This window comes from Saccopteryx bilineata, chromosome 2, assembly GCF_036850765.1.
Source record: "Saccopteryx bilineata isolate mSacBil1 chromosome 2, mSacBil1_pri_phased_curated, whole genome shotgun sequence".
In the NCBI taxonomy this organism is placed as follows: Eukaryota; Metazoa; Chordata; class Mammalia; order Chiroptera; family Emballonuridae; genus Saccopteryx; species Saccopteryx bilineata.
The window spans coordinates 174,957,628-174,980,127 of NC_089491.1; the positions used below are offsets into that span (position 1 = coordinate 174,957,628).

At 42.1% G+C, this 22,500-nt stretch overlaps 1 protein-coding gene across 14 annotated transcripts in view; it reads left to right on the forward strand.

Moving 5' to 3' along the window:
* ERC1 (ELKS/RAB6-interacting/CAST family member 1) overlaps positions 1 to 22,500 on the forward strand; it is a 550,202-nt gene that overhangs the window by 36,891 nt on the left and 490,811 nt on the right. The window lies entirely within an intron of this gene.

A 22,500-nucleotide genomic window follows, 5' to 3' on the forward strand; every position in this document is an offset into this window, starting at 1 on the left:
CAAGGGTCAATGGATGGGGGTCACAGCTTCTGTAATTGCTTCCTGCTGTCAAGGCCGAGTCTTATCTATCCATGCATCCAGAGATTCTTGCTGGGGGTCAAGAATGGAGGGCAGCCTTTTGTGAGGGAGAAGGGTTGCTGTCTTCAGAAGGTCGCGTACATGGTGTTTAGAGGATGACTTTGTTGAACAAGTGAAGCTGGTAGACCACTTTATATATATTTTTAATTTGTTATTTTAATTTATTGTGTTTACATGGATTCAAGTGTCCCACTGAATATAACTTCTTCACCCTCCACTCCCATGTCCTCCTTTATTTCCCTCTCATCCCCCTCCCCTAAACTCTCTCCCCCCTTCCCTCTGGGATTTGCTGTTGTGCTAGCTATATCTCTGTGTTACGTATATATAATTCATGAATCCCTTTACCTTCTTAGATCCCATCCCCTCATCTCCTTTCCTGTGACAGCTGTTCCTTTGTCCCTGTGATCCTGCCTCTGCCTCTATTCCATTCCTCAGTTCACTTTGTTCATTAGATTCCACATATAAGTGAGATCATATGATATTTGTCTTTCTCTGTCTGGCTTATTTCATTTAGCATAATAATCTCCATGTCCATCTGTGCTGTCGCAAAAGGTAAGATTTCCTTCTTTTTCATGGCTGCATAGTATTCCATTGTGTATATGTATCACAGCTTTTTGTTTTGTTTTGTTTTCAATTTTTCCGAAGCTGGAAATGGGGAGGCAGTCAGACAGACTCCCACATGCACCCGACCGGATCCACCCGGCATGCCCACCAGGGGGCAATGCTCTGGCCCTCTGGGGCGTAGCTCTGTTGTGTCCAGAGCCATTTTAGCGCTTGAGGCAGAGGCCACAGAGCCATCCTCAGTGCCCGGGTCATCTTTGCTCCAATGGAGCCTCGGCTGCGGGAGGGGAAGAGAGAGACAGAGAGGAAGGAGAGGGGGAGGGGTGGAGAAGCAGATGGGCGCTTCTCCTGTGTGCCCTGGCCGGAATCGAACCTGGGACTCCTGCAGGCCAGGCCGACGCTCTACCACTGAGTCAACTGGCCAGGGCCGTACCACAGCTTTTTAATCCACTCATCCACTGATGGACACTTGGGCTGTTTCCAGATCTTGGCTATTTTAAGATTTTTTTTTTTCTTTTCCTGAAGCTGGAAATGGGGAGAGACAGCCAGACAGACTCTCGCATGCGCCGGACCGGGGATCCACCCGGCACGCCCACCAGGGGCGATGCTCTGCCCACCAGGGGGTGATGCCCCACCGTGACCAGAGCCACTCCAGCGCCCGGGGCAGAGGCCAAGGAGCCATCCCCAACGCCCGGGCCATCCCCGCTCCAATGGAGCCTCGCTGCGGGAGGGGAAGAGAGAGACAGAGAGGAAGGAGGGCGGGGGTAGAGAAGCAAACCGGCGCCTCCCCTACGTGCCCTGGCCTGAACCGAACCCTGGCTCTCCGCACGCCAGGCCGACACTCCACCGCTGAGCCAACCGGCCATGGCCGATCTTGGCTATTTTAAACAATGCTACAATAAACATGGGGGTGCATTTCTTCTTTTGAATCAGTGATTTGGTGTTCTTAGGATATATTCTTAAAAGTGGGATAGCTGGGTCATAAGGTAGTTCCATTTTTAATTTTTTGAGGAAACCCCATACAGTTCTCCACTGTGGCTGCACCAGTCTGCATTCCCACCAGCAGTGCAGGAGGGTTCCCTTTTCTCTACACCCTCTCCAGCACTTATTCTGTGTTGATTTGTTAATAAATGCCGTTCTGACAGGTATAAGGTGGACTATCATTGTGGTTTTAATTTGCATTTCTCTAATGATTAGTGATGTTGAACATTTTTTCATGTGCCTATTGGCCATCTGTATGTCCTCTTTGGAGAAGTGTTTGTTCAGTTCTTTTTCCCATTTTTTAATTGGATTCTTTACATTCCTGGGGTTAAGTTTTTCAAGTTCTTTATAAATTTTTGTTATTGATCCCTTATCAGACGTATTGGTGAATATGTCCTATTGTGTGGGTTGTTTTTTTATTTTGTTCATATTGTCTTGCGGTGCAAAAGCTTTTTAGCTTGATACAGTCCCATTTGTTCATCCTGTTTTTTATTTCACTTGCCCCTGGAGATAAATCAGCAAAGATACTGCTATGAGAGATGTTGAAGAGTTTACTTTCTATGTTTTCTTCCAAGATGTTTATGGTTTAATGATTTACATTTACATCTTTTATCCATTTTGAATTTATTTTTGTGCATGGTGTAAGTTGGTGGTCTAGTTTCATTTTTTTGCAGGTAGCTGTCCAATTTTCCCAACACCATTTGTTAAAGAGGCTGTCTTTACTCCATTGTATTTCCTTACCTCCTTTGTCAAATATCAGTTGTCCATAGAACTGTGGGTTTATTTCTGGGCTCTCTGTTCTGTTCCATTGATCTGTATGCCTGTTCTTATGCCAGAACCAAGCTGTTTTGAGTACAATGGCCTTGTAGTATAACTTGCTATCAGGAAGTATGATGCTTCCCACTTTATTCTTCTTTTTCAAGATTGCTGAGGTTATTTGGGTTCGTTTTTGGTTCCATATAAATTTTTGGAATATTTTTTCTATATCTTTGATGTATGCCATTGGTATTTTAATAGGAATTGCATTGATTTTATAGATTTTGGGTAATGTAGACATTTTAATGATGTTTATTCTTCCTATCTATGAACACGGTATATGCTTACACTTGTTTGTATCCTTGATTTTTTCTTTTCCTGTGACAGAGATAGAGGGACAGACAGGAAGGGAGAGAGATGAGAAGCATCAATTCTTTGTTGCAGCACCTTAGTTGTTCATTGATTGCTTTCTCATATGTGCCTTGACGGCGGGGGGGTGGGGCTACAGCAGACCAAGTAACCCCTTGCTCGAGCCAGCGACCTTGGGTCCAAGCTGGTGAGCTTTGCTCAAACCAGATGAGCCTGTGCTCAAGCTGGCGACCTTGGGGTCTCGAACCTGGGTCCTCCGCATCCCAGTCTGACGCTCTATTCACTGCACCACCACCTGGTCAGGCGCCTCCTTGGTTTCTTTTATCAATGTTTTATAATTCTCCGAGTACAAGTCTTTAACCTCTTTGGTTAAATTTACTCCTAGGTACTTATTCTTTTTTTTTTTTGCAATAGTGAAGGGGATTGTTTCCTTAATTTCATTTTCAGACAGTTCATTGTCAGTGTGTAAAAATGCCACTGATTTCTGAATGTTAATTTTATATCCTACCACCATGCTGAATTTGTTTATCAGGTCTAGTAGTTTTTTGACTTGAGACTTTAGGGTTTTCTATGTACAGTATCACGTCATTAGCAAATAATGATAGTTTTACTTCTTCTTTTCCAACTTGAATGCCTTTTATTTCTTCTTCTTGTCTGATTGCTGTGGCCAGGACTTCCAGAACTATGTTGAATAAGAGTGGTGAAAGGGGGCACCCCTGCCTTGTTCCTGATCTTAAGGGGATTGCTTTTAATTTTTGCCCATTGAGTATGATGTTGTCTGTGAGTTTATCGTAGATGGCTTCTTTTTTCATGTTGAGGTATATTTCCTGTATTCCCACTTTGCTGAGAGTTTTGATCATAAATGGGTGCTGGATTTTATCAAATGCTTTTTCTGCATCTATTGATATTATCATATGATTTTTCTCCTTTTTTTTTATGTGATGAACCACTTAATTGATTTGTGAATATTGTACTAGCCTTGCCTCCCCAGAATAAAACCCAGTTGATCATGATGTATGACTTTTTTCATGTATTGCTGGATCCAGTTTGCTAATATTTTGTTGATAATTTTAGCATCTAGGTTCATCAGGGATATTGGCTTATAGTTTTCTTTCTTTGTAGTGTCTTTACCTGGTTTTGGAATGAGGATAATGCTTGTCTCATAAAAGGAGCTTGGAAGTCTTTCCTCCTCTTGAATATTTTGAAATATTCAATAGCTTGAGAAGGATAAGTGTTAGTTCTTCTTTGAATATTTGGTAAAATTTGCCTATGAAGTCATCTGGTCCAGGACTTTTGTTTATTGGGAGTTTTTTGATAACTGTTTCAGTTTCATTTGTTGTTATCGGCCTGTTTAGGTTTTCTGATTCTTCCAGATTGATATTTGAGAGATTATATGTTTCAAGGAATTTGTCAATTTCAACTAGGTTGTCCAATTTTTTTGGCATATAGATCTTCATAGTATTTTCTTACAATCCTTTTATTTCTGTGGTGTCAGTTATTACTTCTCCATTTTTATTTCTAATTTTATTTATTTGAGTCCTCTCTCTTTTTTTCTTGATGAATCTGGTTAAAAGGTTCATCAATCTTGTTTACCTTTTCAAAGAACCAGTTCCTGGTTTCATTGATCCTCTATATTGTTTCTTTAGCCTCTATGTCATTTATTTCTGCTCTGATCTTTATTATTTCCTTCCTTCTACTTCCTCTGGGCTTTGTTGTTATTTTTCTAGTTCTTTTAAATGCAGGGTTAAGTTGTTTATTTGAGCTTTATCTTGCTTCTTGAGGTATACCTGTAGTGCTATGGACTTTCCTCTCAGGACTGCTTTTGCTGTGTCCCATAGAGTTTGAGTTGTTGTATGTTCATTTTCATTTGTTTCAAGGAAATTTTTGATTTCTTCCTTGATTTCATTGTTAACCCATTTGTTATTTAATAACATGCTATTTAACCTCCAAGTGTTTGAATGTTTTTCAGTTTTTCTATTGTAGTTGATTTCTAGTTTCATGCCATTGTGATCAGAGAAGATGCTTGATATGATTTCAATTTTCTTAAATTTATTGAGGCTTGTTTTGTGTCCTAACATATGGTCTCTCTTAGAGAATGTACTATGAGTACTTGAAAAGAATGTATATTCTGCTGCTTTGGGATGAAAGATTCTGAAGATACCTATTAAATCCAATTGATCTAGTGCAGGGGTCCCCAAACTTTTTACACAGGGGGCCAGTTCACTGTCCCTCAGACCGATGGAGGGCCAGACTATAAAAAAAACTATGAACAAATCCCTATGGACACTGTACATATCTTATTTTAAAGTAAAAAAACAAAATGGGAACAAATACAACATTTAAAATAAAGAACAAGTAAATTTAAATCAACAAACTGGCCAGTATTTCAATGGGAACTATGGGCCTTCTTTTGGCTAATGAGATGGTCAATGTGCTCCTCTCACTGACCACCAATGAAAGAGGTGCCCCTTCTGGAAGTGCGGCGGGGCCGGATAAATGGCCTCAGGGGGCTGCATTCAGCCCGCAGGCTGTAGTTTGGGGACCCCTGATCTAGTGTGTCATTTAAGGCCACTCATTCTTTGTTAATTTTCTGTCTGGAGGATCTATCCTTTGATGTTATTGGGGTACTTAAGTCCCCTACTATTACAGTATTGCTGTTGATCTCGCCCTTTCTGTCCATCAAAATCTGCTTTATATATTTAGGTGCTCCTATATTAGGCACATAGGTATTTATAATGGTTATATTCTCTTGTTGGACTGCTCCCTTTATCATTATGTAGTGACCTTCTTTATCCCATAGCCTTTGTTTTAAAGTCTATTTTGTCAGATATAAGTATTGCTACTCCAGCTTTTTTCATTTCCATTTACGTGAAATATTTTTTTCCATCCCTTCACTTTCAGTCTATGTGTATCTTTTGTTTTGAGATTGATCTCTTGTAGACAGCATATGTGTGGGTCCTGTTTTCTTATCCACACAGCTACCTTATGTCTTTTCATTGGAACATTTAATCCATTAACATTTAAGGTTATTGATATGTAGTTGTTTATTGCCATTTTATTCTTTAAATCTACATTCCTTTTTTTCTAGATATGTTTTTTCTTTTGCTTTGTTTACAACAGGCCCCTTAACATTTCTTGCAGTATTGGTTTAGTTGTAATGAATTCCTTGAGTTTTTTTTTGTCTGGGAAACTTTTTATTTTTTTTTCAATTTTAAATGATAGCTTTGCTGGATAAAGAACTCTTGGTTTTAGGTTCTTGTTTTGTATCTCTCTAAATATTTCTTGCCAATCCCTTCTGGCCTCAAGTGTTTCTGTTGAGAAATCAGATGTCATTCTTATGGGGGCTCCTCTGTAGGTAATTAACTGCTTTTCTCTTGCAGCTTTTAGTATTCTTTCTTTGTCTCTTAACTTTGGTATTTTAATTATGATGTGTCTTGGTGTAGGCCTCCTTGGGTGCTTCTTGAACTTGTGTGACTTTTTCCTTCATCAATTTAGGGAAGTTTTCAGCTATGATTTCTTCAAACAAGTTCTCTATCCCTTTTTTTTTCTTCTTCAGGAACACCTATGATGCAGATGTTGTTTCTTTTCATGTTGTCACAGAGCTCTCTTAGAGTTTCCTTAGACTTTTTGAGCCTCTTTTTGCTGCTCTGCTTCTGTGCTTTCATTTATCTTGTCCTCTAAATCAGTGATTTTCAACCTATTTTGAGCCGCAGCACATTTTTTACATTTACAAAATCCTGGGGCACACCACCTACCAAAATGACACAAAATGACACTCTAACACAGTACATATTATACATATAGTTAATAATATAGTTTCTAAATGTATTTATACTCATACCTGACCATGTCTCTTGGCACACTAGTAGAAAAACACTGCTCTAAATCACTGATTTGGTCCTCTGCTTCATTCAGCCTGCTGTTAATTCCTTCTAGTGTAGTCTTCATTTCTGATATTGTGTTTGTCATTTCTGACTGATTCTTTTTTATGATCTCAGTGTCCTTTTTGATGCTTGCTATCTCTTTATTTAGGTGCTCATCATGTCCATCCAGTGTTACTGTAAGATTCGTGAGCATCCTGAAAATCATTGTTTTAAACTCTGCATCTGGTAGTTTGGTTACTTCTATCTCATTCAGTTCTTTTTCTGGGGATTTCTCTTATTGATTTATTTGTATTGCATTTCTCTGTCTTCCTATTTTGTCTGTGTATAGACTTCTCCTTTGGGTGTGTTGTTTGTGTAGCTAGCTGAGTCTGGTGTTGGTGTTGACTCCCTCCAGGTTCCAGTTGTGTTGTTTCTATCAATAGATCTTCTTGGGTTGACATTAACTGTTCTTTGTAATCTGCTGTGGGCTACTTGTTTGCAGCTACTGTGGTTTTTTTTTGCTGTTTGTGTTGGCATGTTTTGTGTCTTAGCTGGATCAGGTGTGAGGAGCCCTTCCTTAAGATACCACTCTAACAAGAGTTGTTAGGTCCTGAACTGATGCTCTCCACATCTGGCTGCTCAATGTGCCTGGACCTCCCTGGCAGGAACCTGGCGCAGACCATTGGGGGTCACTGCCTATGACTGGCCCTTGGCAACCTTTTTGGAGCCACAAGTGATCCAGAGTTTGTTGGCTGCCTCTGCTGGGGCCAAGTGCCATTGTAAATATCAGCTGCACTCCTAGGGTAGCTTTTATCTACTCTTGGCCTAGGGGAAGTCTGCTTGAAAGTTCAGTTCCCCTGAGTCCCACTTTCTGCCACCTCTTACTGCTGGCTGCTTATTGGGCTTAGCGTGGTAATTTAGCGATTAGGAAGAGTAGTGGGTGTGGCTTGCCCCTTGGCCTCAGGTGTCATTCTGTCTAGACCATTTTTCCCCCAGAACTCAGTAGGGTGTGGCCACAGGAGTCCAGTGGGTGTGGCCTCTGAGATTCAGAGGTGTCGTCTGCTGGCCACCCACCCTCCAGTGAGTACTCAGCAGTCGGGGGGTGAGGGTCGGTGTATCTCAGGCCTCAGCACCCAAAACCTGTGTCCCTGACATGCCCCCTGCTTCAGAGTGACTCTTTGCTCTGACTGGAGCAGTAGAGACTCCGGTGGGAGGGTAATTGCTTCCCTTTGCTGGTGCTGCCAAAAGGTGTTGCTTCTACCAGGAGAAATGGCCACTTTAGTATTGGGGAATGACTTGGCACAGGAGTGGCCTTCCCCCACAGTGTCTCTCCCTGGGCCTCCGAGTTTACACTCTCCTCTTGCATCTCTAGTTCTCTCAGCTATCCCTGCCACCGGAGCTCTGGGTAAGTGGTTGTGAAGGAGGTTTTCTGCGTGGGCCCTTTAAGATGGAGCCTGGGTCTAAGAGTTCTGTCTCTTTCTCGCAAACAACTTTTCACAGCTAAATACTGTTTGGGTGCCTCATCTAGGCTCTGGGGCTCTAAGCTGGGGGCTTCAGGCCTGGGGCTGAGGATCCACATCTCTCAGTGCCACCCTCCCCACAGTGAGGGTCCTTGTGGCTCCTGGGAGCAAGGCAGCCCTTTTCATGTCCCTGTTCTTCCTTTTGATCTTCTTCTCTGGTCTTTGGTTATAGACTTTTCTTCGTTTAGTCTTAAGTTGGTTTTTCAAGATGATTGTTCTTAAATTAAATTGTAATCCTGGGAGGTAGCAGTTGGAACGTCTGCTTACTCTGTCGCCATCTTTTGGATCGCCCTCCTACTTTTTAATTGGAACTACTTCACAGTGCCTTAGAACTCCAGCTGCCGTCCTGGCCAGATAGCTCAGTTGATTAGAGCATCATCCTGATATGCAAAAGTTGCCGGTTCAATCCTTGGTCAGGGTATATATAGAAACAGATTGCTGATTATGTCTGTCTTTTATTTCTTCTCTGGCTGAGGCTGTGCTGGAGGGAAAGGCTGGGTCCACCGATCACTTTATATGTTAAGAGATGGTAGTGCAGGTGGGCTTCCAAAGTGAGACCTATTGTGTAGACAAGCAATTAAGTATTTAGTGAAGGGTATGCCTATAGTAGACGGGAACTTGTGGTGAAATCAGAAACTGGAGAGATTAAACAGTCCCCATGATCTATCCTGAGTTGGGTTTTGAGTGGCACACTCAACAACGTGGTAAGTTTGCTGAGGAAGCCAACTTATGGACAAAGGTGTTATTAGTCCAAGCATGGGCATAAAGTCTAGCAATTTGTCAAAAAACAATAATAAAATACAATGTAGCATTGTTGTTTAGCTTTGGGAAGTGTTGTCCCTTTCCTAAAGAGGAATTTTAAATCTCCTTCAGGAGTGTAGGTCCAGCCTTCCCTTTGCAGTTTCAACAGCAGCAGCAAGATCTGAGTCCTCCTCACGCGGCACCTGCTTTATCCATTTGTGGTGGATCCAAGGCTTGATTCCCATGAACTTTAGGGAAGAGTATGTTGTCAGTAGGATGTCATAGGACTGGTCCATTGCTAGGCTAACTGCTGTTTAAGACCTTGCATCTTCCAGTTCTTTAGTAAGACTTGGTCTCCTGGTTGGAATGGGTGTAAGGGCTCCTCAGATGGGTAGACAGACTTGTAATGAGCAAACTTCTTAGTATTTACTCTAAATGTTGTACGTATATTGTTTGATTTTTTTTGGGGTAACAGACAGACAGAGGGACAGATAGGGACAGACAGACAGGAAGGGAGAGAGATGAGAAGCATCAATTCTTTGTTGCGGCACCTTCATTGTTCGTTGATTGCTTGCTCATATGTGCCTTGACCAGGGGGGCTAAAGCAGAGTGAATGATCCCTTGCTCAAGCCAGTGACCTTGGGCTTCAAGTCAGTGACCCTGGGGTCATGTCTGTGATCCCACACTCAAGCCAGCGACCCCATGCTCAAGCTGGTGAGCACACGCTCAAGCTGGAGACCTCAAGGTTTTGAACCTGGATCCTCCGTGTCCCAGTCTGACGCTCTGTCCACTGTGCCACCTCCTGGTCAGGCCATATTGTTTGATTTTTTAATTCATATTCTAAATCTAAAGGGGGAGTTTCTAAAACAACCTTGGGTCTCCCATAAACTATTTCAAAAGGACTTAATTCATTCCTACTTTGGGCACTACCCTAATCTGAAGCAAGGCAGTAAAGGAGTGCCTGCTCCCATTTCAGGTTTCCTAGCATATTTTCATCAGGGTCTTTTTTGTGTGCTTCATTTTCTCAGTCTTCCCTATGGATTGGGGTCTCCAAGATGCATGTAGTTTCCATCAAATCTGTAGTACCTGTCCTATAATCTGGGAGATTTCTGAAGGGAATGACCATCCATTGTCACTTTGAGTACTGTATGGAAGTCCAAACCTAGGGATTATTTCTTTGAGTAGAAATGGTGCTACCTCAGGCTAGCCTTACGGAGGTTGAAGGGATACCTGTTTTTGTAATTATCTGGTCACTCCAGTAACTGACCCAGCAGCTGAACTTTCCTCGGTTAGTTTTGTATTTAGCACTATGTAGTAACTCCAGTATCTATGAGGAAGTTCGCTGTTCCCCACTGTCAGTTATACCCAGGATTCTGTGGGGAAATAGTAACAGGTTGGGAGGTATCTAAGGGATCCTCTGGGTCTCCTCATTCGTCATCAGATAAACGTTCCTTTCTAACCTTTCTCTGTGAGGGTTTCTCTATCCTTTTTGTTTTTTCTTTTTGAGTTTTGGGCAGTCTTTTCTTCAGTGCCCTTCTTCTTTTCAGTAGACACATTGAATGGCACCTTGTGTGTTTTTCCCTTTTCCTTCCAGGTCCCGCCACTCCTGGTTTTCCTATACTGTTTCTTTTCCTTTTGTTTTTTAAATTATTTTTTAATCTTTCAATTACAGTTGACATACCATATAATATTAGTTTTAATGTGTACAGCCCAGTGATTAGATATTATGTATCTTACTAAGTGATCATTTTGATAAGTCTCATACCCATCTGACACTAGACATAGTTATTAGAATATTATTGACTGTTTTCCCTATGCTGTACTTCATGCCCATCGCCAGGACTGTTCTGTAACAATCAATTTGTACTTCTTAATTCCTTTGACTTTTTCACCCACCACCCCAACCTCCATTTCATCTGGCAACTGACAATATGTTCTCTGCATATGTGAGTCTGTTTCTGTTCTGCTTGTTCATTTATTTCATTTTTTAGATTCAATTGTTGATAGATATGTATTTATTGCCATTTTATTATTCATAATTTTGATCTTTAGTTTTTCTTCTTCTTTATTAAAGAAGACTGTTTAACGTTTTATGTAATACCGGTTTGATGTTGATGAACTCTTTTATCTTTTTTTTTTCCTTTGGGAAGCTTTTTATCTATCCTTTGATTTTAAGTGATTGCTTTGCTGGGTAGAATAATCTTGCTTATAGGTCCTTGGATTTCATCACTTTGAATATTTCTTCCCACTCCCTTCTGGCCTAAAATGTTTTTGTTGAGAAATCAGTTGACAGTCTTACTGGAGTGTCGTTGTAGGTAACTAACTGCTTTTCTTTTACTGCTTTAAAAATTCTTTCTTTGCTTTTAAACTATTGCATTTTAATTATGATGTGGCTTGGTGTGGGCCTTTTTGGGTTCATCTTGTTGGGGACTCTCTGTGCTTCCTGGACTTGTATGTCTATTTCCTTCACCAGGTTAGGGAAGTTTTCTGTCATTTTTTCAAATTGGTTCTCAATTTCTTGCTCTCTTCTCTTTCGACACCCCAATGAGGTGAATATTGGTGTGCTTGAAGTTGTCCCAGAGGCTTCTTTAGTCATTTTCATTTTTTTTTTTTTTTGGATTCTTTTTTCTTTGTACTGTTCTGATGGGGCGTTTTTTGCTTCCTCATCTTCCAAATCGCTGATTTGATTCTCAGCTTGATGCGTTCTACTATTGATTCCCTGTAAATTATTCTTCTTTTCAGTTAGTCCTTCATTTCTGACTGGTTCTTTTTTATGGTTTCTATGTCATTTTTTTTTTTTTTACTTTCTTTTTTTTAAAATTTATTTTATTATTATTTTTAATTTATTCATTTTTTAGAAAGGAGAGGGAGAGGGAGAGGAGAGAGAGACAGAGAGAGAGAAGGGGGGAGGAGCAAGGAGCATCAACTCCCATATATGCCTTGACCAGGCAAGCCCAGGGTTTCGAACCGGCGACCTCAGCATTTCCAGGTCGACGCTTAATCCACTGCGCCACCACAGGTCAGGCTCTATGTCATTTTTTATGTTTATTATTTACTTGTTGAAGTTCTCGCTAAGCTTCTTGAACATCTTTATCACCAATGTTTGTGTTGTTATTATTATTATTTTTTACAGAGACAGAGAGAGAGTCAGAGAGAGGGATAGACAGGGACAGACAGACAGGAATGGAGAGATGAGAAGCATCAATCATTAGTTTCTCGTTGTGCATTGCAACACCTTAGTTGTTCATTGATTTGTTTCTCATATGTGCCTTGACCGTGGGGCTACAGCAGACCGAGTAACCCCATGCTTGAGCCAATGACCTTGGTTCCAAGCTGGTGAGCTTTGCTTGAACCAGATGAGCCTGCGTTCAAGCTGGCGACCCGGGGTCTTGAACCTGGGTCCTCTGCATCCCAGTCTGACGCTCTATCCATTGCGCCACCGCCTGGTCAGGCTCACCAGTGTTTTAAACTCTGTGTCTGGTAGATTGCTTGCCTAGTTTGTTTAGTTCTTTCCTGGAGACTTCTCCTGTTCTTTCATATGGGGTCTGTTTCTTTGTCTCTGCTTTTTTTTATTTTTATTTTTCTGAAGTTGGAAACAGGGAGGCAGTCAGACAGACTCCCGCATGTGCCCGACCGGGATCCACCCAGCATGCCCACCAGGGGCGATGCTCTGCCCATATGGGGCGTTGCTCTGTTGCAACCAGGGCCATTCTAGCACCTGAGGCAGAGGCCATGGAGCCTTCCTTAGCACCCGGGCCAACTTTGCTCCAATGGATCCTTGGCTGTGGGAGGGAAAGAGAGAGACAGAGAGGAAGGAATGGGGGAGGGGTGGAGAAGCAGATGGGCGCTTCTCCTGTGTGCCCTGGCCGGGAATCGAACCCGGGACTCCTGCACACCAGGCCGACGCTCTACCACTTTGCCAACTGGCCAGGGCTGTCTCTGCCTTTTTTAGGTACTTCCTTGTGTTTGTTTCTGCATGCTAGATAGAGCTGCTTTGTCTCCTAGATTTGTCTAATAGGTGTCCTCTAGGGCCGAGTGACACACTCTCTTCTAATCAACCGAGCTCTATGCTCCAGCTATGCCCCTTTGTGGGCTGTTTGCACTGTCCTGTTGTAGTTGAGCCTTGTTTGCTGTTGGCATCACTGAGAGGAAGTGACCTTCAGGCTGCTCAGCTTTGAGGACTTGCTGAGACTATAGTAGAGAAACTGCTGTTCAGGAGTCAGCCATACAGAGCAGGACTTGCTTCAGTGGGGCTCTGGTGTTCACTGAGTCCGCCCCTCGAGTGTGTTACTCATGGAAGTGGTAGAGTTACTCTGGTGGGACCCAAAGCTTTCTACAGGGTACACTGGCTTTGGGAACTCCTGGGAGGTGCAAGGTCAGCCATTGCCTACGCCTTGCCTGGGGTCACCCAGCACATACTACAGAGCTTTATGCCGCTGGCTGCTAGTTGTGCTGGGATTGGAGGTGCCCAGGAGAGGCCAGCCTATAAACCAAGGCCTGCTGCTGCTAGTGCCAGGCCTGGGGCCACTTAGCAGAGATACAAGGTATGCAGAGGCCAGATACTGTTTGTTTCAGAGATTTTAGGTAAGTCCTAATCATAAACCAAGATAGGCTGTTTGTATAGTAAAGCCATTGAAAAAGGCTTGGGATGAGTCCTCAGTTGGGTGGGGTGGGGTCTCAAAGAATCACCTAATAGTGTGAGCCAGATTGATGGCACCTGCCAGCTGGCTCTCTGGGGACAGGGGTCTCCGAAAAGGAACAGTGGCCTCTGCAAGAACTTCTGTTTTTTTCAGAAAGTGCCCCCCCTCCAGCTCTTGCCCTGATGCCCAACAATCCAATTCCTCCCTGGCTCCTTTCATGCTGCTGTGCCAGTGGTGGAACTTGGAGCGACTGATTTTTTTTTTTTTAAGTTGACCTCTATTTAAAAAAAAAAAATTTTTTTTTTAAATTTTATTTAGACAATTAATTTTAATGGAGTGACATTGATCAATTAAAGTACATAGATTCAGAGAAAACATCTCCAGATCATTTTAACATTTGATTATGTTGTATACCCATCACCCCAAGTCAAATTGTCTTCTGTCACCTTCTATTTGGTTTTCTTTATGCCCCTCCACTCTTCCCACCCCTCCCTCTCCTCCCTTCCTATCCCCCCAGTAACCACCACACTCTTGTCCATGTCCATGAGTTTCAATTTTGTGTCCTACCTATGTATGGAATCATACAGTTCTTAGTTTTTTCTGATTTACTTATTTCAGTCAGTATAATGTAATCAAAGGTCCATCCACATTGTCATACATGATCCTATGTCATCATTTCTTATGGCTGAGTAGTATTCCATAGTATATATGTACCACATCTTCTTTATCCAATCCTCTATTGAAGGCCTTTTTGGTTGTTTCTATGTCTTGGCTACTGTGAACAATGCTGCAATGAACATGGGGCTGCATGTGTCTGTATATATCAATGTTGTTGAGTTTTGGGGGAATATACCCAGTAGAGGGATTGTTGGGTCATATGGTAATTCTAATTTTAATTTTTTGAGGAATCACCATACTTTCTTCCATAATGGTTGTACTAGTTTAGATTCCCACCAGCAGTGAATGAGGGTTCATTTTTCTCCACAGCCTCTCCTACACTTGCTATTACTTCTCTTGTTGATAATAGCTAATCTGTCAGGTGTGAGGTGGTATCTCATTGTAGTTTTGATTTGCATTTCTTTAATAGCTAGTGAAGATGAGCAACTTTTCATATATCTGTTGGCCATTTGTATTTCTTCCTGGGAGAAGCGTCTGTTCATGTCCTCTCCACATTTTTTTTATTGGGTTGTTTGCTAGGAGCGACTGATTCTGAGTTTGAGTTTGAGCCTTTTAAGGGGAGCTGGCTGGGACTCCCACAGCCCTCCTTTTCACTCAGCCACAGTCCCTGCTGGTGTTTATAGACAGAAGTTAGAGGTCTTCTCTTCCTGGCACTGGAACTCTGGGCTGGTGGTGTGGGACCTGGTGTGGTGCTGGGACTCCTCACTCCTCTGGGGGAACCTCTGCAGCTGATATACCCCTCCCAGTTTTAAACTGTGCTTTATATGTGGTGTGTGGGACCAGCTCGTTCCACATCTCCTCATGTGGCTTCTTCTTAAATTCCCCAGTTATAGGACTTCCAGTTAGCTAGATTTTAGGCTGTTCTGAATGATGGTAGTTCTGTAGTTTAGTTGTAATTCTGATATGGTTGTGGGAGGATTAGAATACCGTGTTTACCTGTGTTGCCATCTTGACAGCTGTCCCCCCACACTTTCTAAGAAAATGGTGATCTGTTTTAATTTCCTTGTGTCCTGGGTATGGTAAACTTTAAAGGCTTTGTCTACAAGCTGGGAGGGATTCATTCTCTGTGTCCTGTTTATCCAGAGTGCTTTTCCCAATAAAAGTCATGTTTGCCATCTAGAATTTTCTTTTCTTTTTTTCTTAAGTGAGAAGGCGGGAGACAGAGAGACAGACTCCTGCATGCATCCTAACTGGGATCCACCCAGCAAGCCCCCTATGGGGCGATGCTCTGCCCCTCTGGTGGTGCTGCTTTGTTGCTCATCAGCTCATCAACCGAGCCATTTCAGCGCCTGAGGGGTGGCCATGGAGCCATCCTACATAGAGGTGTAGAGGTGAGGTGCCGTTTGTTGCTCTGCTACACCTACCCTGAAAGCTGGAACGCCCACTAGTGGGTGGGAGGGATCAAGTTGACCAGCACTGCAAAAATGGGCGGTTTTTATAAAAAGGTTCGCCAGCACAGTCCTAAACAGACCCAATGGCATGAAGCCCAAATAGCATGAAGTCCAAGCGCAGGGATAGCCTAGGACAGTCTACCATCAGGTACCACAAATGGTCCTATCCTACTCAGACCCAAATGGCATAAAGCTCAAATGGCACAAGCCCAAGTAGCAGAGGTAGAGGACCTCCTCCCTCCCCCTGTAAATGCTGGTTCAACCTACTTAGTCTTTTTTTTTTTTTTTAGCGAGACAGAGATAGAGGGACAGACAGACAGGAAGGGAGAGAGATGAGAAGCATCAATTCTTCGTTGTGGCACCTTAGTTGTTCCTTGATTGCTTTCTCATATGTGCCTTGACTGGGGGGATGCAGCCAAGCCAGTAACCCCTTGCTCAAGCCAGCAACCATGGGGTATGTCTATGAACCTACAGTTAATCCAGCGACCCTGCACTCAAGCTGCCAATCTTGGGGTTTCGAACCTGGGTCCTCTACATCCCAGGCTGATGCTCTATCCCAGGGGTTGGGAACCTATGGCTTGCGAGCCAGATGTGGCTCTTTTGATGGCTGCATCTGGCTCTTGGACAAATCTTTCTTCTTCTTTTTTTTTTTCTGTATTTTTCTGAAGCCGGAAACAGGGAGAGACAGTCAGACAGACTCCCGCATGCGCCTGACGGGGATCCACCCGGCATGCCCACCAGGGGGTGACGCTCTGCCCACCAGGGGGCGATGCTCGGGGGGGGGGTGCTCTGTTGCGACCAGAGCCACTCTAGCGCCTGGGGCAGAGGCCGAGGAGCCATCCCCAGCGCCTGGGTCATCTTTGCTCCAGTGGAGCCTCGGCTGCGGGAGGGGAAGAGAGAGACAAAGAGGAAGGAGAGGGGGAGGGATGGAGAAGCAGATGGGCGCTTCTCCTGTGTGCCCTGGCTGGGAATCGAACCCGGGACTTCTGCACGCCAGGCCGACGCTCTACCACTGAGCCAACCGGCCAGAGCCCGCAGACAAATCTTTAATAAAAAAAAATAACGTTGAGCCTGACCTGTGGTGGCGCAGTGGATAAAGCATCGACCTGGAAATGCTGAGGTTGCCGGTTCGAAACCCTGGGCTTGCCTGGTCAAGGCACATATGGGAGTTGATGCTTCCAGCTCCTCCCCCCTTCTCTCTGTCTCTCTCTGTCTCTCCTCTCTCTCCCTCTCTGTCTCTCTCTCTCCCTCTCTCTGTCCTCTCTAAAAATGAATAAATAAAAAAAAATAACGTTAAAAAGATAAGACATTCTCATGTATTACAATCCATTCATTTCCTACCGCTCATGTTCATGGTTGCAGGTGGCTGGAGCCAATTACAGCTGTCTCCGGGACAACACCAAATTTTTATTGGATAATGCGTAACGACGTACACAGGTCGTTCTATGGCTCTCATGGAATTACATTTTAAAATATGTGGTGTTCATGGCTCTCTCAGCCAAAAAGAGTCTATCCACTGTGCCACCGCTTGGTCAGTCTCAACTCAGTCTTGAAGTCCATCCACTCCCCAGAAACTCGTTTTCTTTCACCAGCTGAATGTTTCAGGTGGCTGACACCTTGAGAAAGGAGTGCAGGGATATTCCCTGAGAAAAGCTCTCGGGGCTGGTGGGAAGTCCCCACCTTCCTACTCCCAGAGTTGGCCTGCCACAGGCACCTGGGACCTCAGCCTGGGCGCACTAGGACTTACTGAGGTCCATGCTTTACCTTTATGGTAGCCAAAATCATGGTAATCAAAAATGCAAGTGAGGGTTTGACTGTCTGTCTGCCTTAGTGAAAGCCAAACTCGTGAGACAGGTGCTGGTGCAAAAGGAAATAGGTTTATTCAGGTGCCATGACCTGGGAGAACGGTGGGCTCCTGTCTCAAAGACCATCTCCCCTTCCTGCTCAAGCCTGCAGTTCTTAAAGGGATAGGGAAGGGAGGCCTTTTTTCTTATCCGATTATCTTGCTGGCTTTAGGTGCATTCAGGCCCCGTTCATTCATCTTGCTAGATTTTGGTATGCTTGGTGTAAGAATCTTCCTGCACCATCTTGGCCAGTGGAGGAGACTCCCTAGTGCTCTCTGACTGTCTGTGGTAATAATATGACCACAAAGATGTGGACAAATCTTATGCAAGCTGCAGCAGTTAAATTCATAATCATACTTTATGTTTAAAACATTTTTAGAACTTTTCTTAAACTTGCAAGTTTGAATTATTTGACTTCTTATAAAATTTGTGAGAATTTTAAAGTAGCTACCTCATTGTTGGTATTGGATTTTATTTTTGGATTCAGAAGAAAGTAATAAAATTGGATTTCTGCAGTGTTCTTGAATGATGCTGAGAAGTAAAGAAGTAATTAAAAATGAGCTTTGTCTCTGATGGAGTAAATCTAATTTAAGATTCTGTGAATTATTATGAGTGCTTTACTGTTCTGTTTCTAATACTCAGCTCAGGCATTCAAATCTACCACTTTGGTTACTAGAAAAGATACCTAGTTAAATTGTTTTGTATGCAGAACCCAAGATTTAACTGTTTCAGTAATAAAAATAGCTTCTTTTTTTCTGATTATAAAAATAGTACAGAAAAGAGACAGAAAAGAAAGCAAATTTTACCCCAAGTCTTTCCATCTATAACTTTGCTATTCCACTGCTAACATTTTGATGTTTGTCCCTAATGAACTGTTTCTGTGCAGACACACATACAGATTTTACTTGGATAGAATATTATAGTGTTATGTTTTGACCTTTTTTTAAGCCAATATTTCTACTGTATATTAAAGCCCCACGATCCATATCTAAATCATTCTTTTTAATGCCTAGTTAATTTAACATTATAGAGTTAAAAATCTTTAACATTATTTGATGGTATAATATAAGTTAAAAACTAAACCTGGAATTCATTTTAATCAGAGACTTCAAAATAATTAGAAATTATGATAATTTTATTCTTTCTGAGATATAATACCAAAGTACTTTGCTTTTACTTTTTAAAAATTAAAATATAGTTAACTTACAAAATGTTTTTACATTTTAACCAGTGACTAAGTTTAATTTGTCACTATACAGCATTTGAATGTTTTATTATTATACTGTTGTAGTAAACATAAAGTCAAATCAATATGAAATGTAAAAAGGACAGTTATAGTGATTTAGGTGTAACCAGTTTATACCCTTTTGAGATAACTCCGTATGTTTTAAGAATTTTTTTTTTTTTATAGGGACAGAGAGAGGGAATCAAAGAGAGGGATGGATAGGGACAGACAGACAGGAATGGAGAGAGATGAGAAGCATCAACAGTTTTTTGTGGGGACACCTTAGTTGTTCATTGATTGCTTTCTCATATTTGCCATGACCGCGGGCCTTCAGCAGACGGAGTAACCCCTTGCTCGATCCAGCGACCTTGGGTCCAAGCAGGTGAGCTTTTTGCTTAAGCCAGATGAGCACGCGCTCAAGCTGGCGTCCTCGGGGTCTCGAACCTGGGTCCTTCCGCATCCCAGTCCGACGCTCTATCCACTACGCCACTGCCTGGTCAGGCGACTCCATATGTTTTAACTGTGTGCCAATATCATGTGTTAATTAATGTATATCTTAGTTAAAGCCCACTGTGTAAGGCCCAATTACCAAGGTGTAACGGGTTTACTCTCTTTTCTGATAACTCCATCTGTCAACCTTATCAAGCCCATATATGACTTATGCTTGAAGTGTGATAATGTAAAACTCTATGACGTGACGAGTGGCCAAACCATATTTAAGTAGTTGGGGTGAAGATCAATTCAGTTGCCTGAGATTCCAACACAGACTCCATTGCCCACCACGATCATTTGACAACTGCCATGAAGCACTGTGCCTCTCCAAGCAAGTTTGTTTGGGGCCCCACCGAAGCAAGGACCTAGATTTAGCCACTCGTCTTAATTGTGAGTGAATTTTTTATTTTATTCTATTTTATTTTATTTATTTATTATTAAGTGCAAGGTAGGGAGGCAGAGATATAGACTGCCTCGTGTGCCCCAACTGGGATCCAACTGGCAGGCCCCTTGTGGATTGATGCTTTGCCCATCTGAGACGCTGCTCCATTGCTTGGCAACTGAGCTATTTAGCACCTGAGGTGAGGCCATGGTGCCAACCTCAGCACCCAGGGCCAACTTGCATGACTGTGGGGCGAGGGGAGTGAAAAGAGGAAGGGAGTGGAGAAGCAGGTGGTTGCTTCTTCTGTGTGCCCTGACTGGGAACTGAACCTGGGAATTCCACATGCTGGGCCAGTGCTCTACCCTTGAACCTGCTGGCCAGGTCCATCTCTGAGTGAATTAAAGTCTGTGTTATTTAGCTTGCTAAGAGTGTCTTTGCTATTCAATCGATTCCTAATTACTTTCATTTTACGTTATGAACTACCTAACGAACCCAGCTATAACTTAATTAAAACCAACTAAATTGTTTATCATGACATTATACTTAAAACTCTTAAGTCTCCTAGAGACCTAACCTTTTTTAAAAAGAATGCTTTAAAAAAGTATTCCTCAGAAGTTTTTTAAGTTTGAGTCTTTAAGACTTAAAAAATGTGAAAAGAAAGAAGAAAGAACTAAAATAAACCCCAGTGTTAAGTCTTAAAAGTTAGGGCAGGGTTCCTAAATTCTGACTTGGATACATCAGTATCAACAGATTCATTTGCTTAAACTACAGATTCCCAGGCCTTTTTATCAACTAAGTAAATAGCTATGAAGATGAAACTTATATTTTAAGTAAGCTTCTTTGGTGTTTCTTGTTAAAGAACCAGTTTGGGATCTTTAGAATTTAGTGTATCTAATTCTTAAACTAGTCTGTTGCTCATCTGCCACGGGGAATTTGTGATGGTTCTGTTGCCACTTTAGGTCTTCAACTGTGAAAGATGGGAGAAGAAACAAAGGGCCATCGCCTCAATGCTTCTCATTCTTTTTCTGCCATATTACACCTCAGGGTTGTGACAGACTCGTATATATAATGATTATTAACTATGAAGTGTCCACCAGTAGAAGGAATGTATGTACAGAAAGAGAGTGTTTACAATCTTAGATATATTTAGTTAAGAGCAATCTAGGTGACTTTTATGTCTCCTTACCTTGGGAATTATTGATGTGCAGGATAAAATACTCAGATGATATATGACATCAGAATGGGGAAATAACTTTTCTTCCCTTAAAATTTAAGTTTCAGAAAGTGAAGTACAGCGTGAAAAGTTTATCACAGGGGTCCCCAAACTTTTTACACAGGGGACCAGTTCACTGTCCTTCAGACCGTTGGAGGGCCGGACTATAAAAAAAAAACTATGAACAAATCCCTATGCACACTGCACATATCTTATTTTTAAGTAAAAAAACAAAACGGGAACAAATACAATATTTAAAATAAAGAACAAGTAAATTTAAATCAACAAACTGACCAGTATTTCAATGGGAACTATGGGCCTGCTTTTGGCTAATGAGATGATCAATGTGCTCCTCTCACTGACCACCAATGAAAGAGGTGCCCCTTCCGGAAGTACGGTGGGGGCCGGATAAATGGCCTCAGGGGGCCGCATGCAGCCTGCGGGCCGTAGTTTGGGGACCCCTGATTTATCATTCCTAAATATAAAATGACAGTACATTCTGAAAGTTTTTTAGTTTGGTGTTGAATTGTAAACATCAGGAGAGAAGCAGTGAGTTTGCTTAATTTAGTCTTGTGGTAACATATCAATATAGCATAGGTTAGAAATTGTATCTGTATTCCTAGGGTGGTTATTAGGTTGTTTTAATTTTGTAAAAATGAGATTGATAAATTTGGAGTATATACTGCTGATATATCAGTACACAAATATGTAGAGAATTAAACATCATAGTGCATTGTACTTGAATATTATCCAATCTCACATGTATTATTAATAGAAAAATCACAATTTCCGTTGACCCAAAAAGTGATCACGCTATAACTTATTATGAATATTGTGTAAAAATTATAAAATTTATAATTTTAAAATATGAAATTTAAAATATAAAATTAAACACTTCTCTTAAGTTCTACCTTTTAGGAATGGATTGTATATATGTATAAATGTAAGTATAATGTGTGGGGTGTGTGTGTGTATTTAAATTGAAAACTGGGTTTTGGTAGAAGTTGGATTGAGAGTCCTAGCTCTATCACTGAATTAGCTTGCCTCCTGTGTACCTTTCTGATGATGCTGAAATTATGCCCTTCCCCAAGATAGTTTTATTATCAAGCAACTTGGAAATGTCAGTTTTAGTGAGGAAAAAATTATAGGCATATGTCTTTATTTTAAAAAAATTGAGACGTAATTATGCCTGTACAAAAGCTGTGATAAAAAGCAATGACCGTTTCTTTCCTAGTTATCAAGGCTACAGTCAAAGACAAAATATTTGAATCTTCTGAAAAGACTATAGCAGGCACCCAGCACTTCAGTCCAATGGCAGTGAAACAGCCCATAGGACTCTCATGCCAAAAAAACAATATGTGCTGAAGGAGGATGAGCACTGCCTTATCCAGAGTCCGCCCCTTACCCTAATTAAACATCAAGGCTGGCAAGAATACATTCTTCCTGCACCCACTGTAATTATCACTCAGTCCTAAAATTGTATATCTCTGGTCCAAAAAACGAAGGGAGCAATTTTAAAATAAAGTGAAAGAAACACTGCAATGAGATAATAGGGAATTGAGAATGCTAATTAATAGATTATAGTGAGCCAGCATTGGACTCTAATAAACTCTGCATTCATTATACCCTCCATAGCTCTCGAGGTCAGACATTTTCCACTCCACTATAGGATTTACAGCAGGGGTCCCCAAACTACCGGCTGGTGAGCCGAATGCGGCCCCATGAGGCCATTTATCCGGCCCCCGCCGCACTTCCCGAAGGGGCAC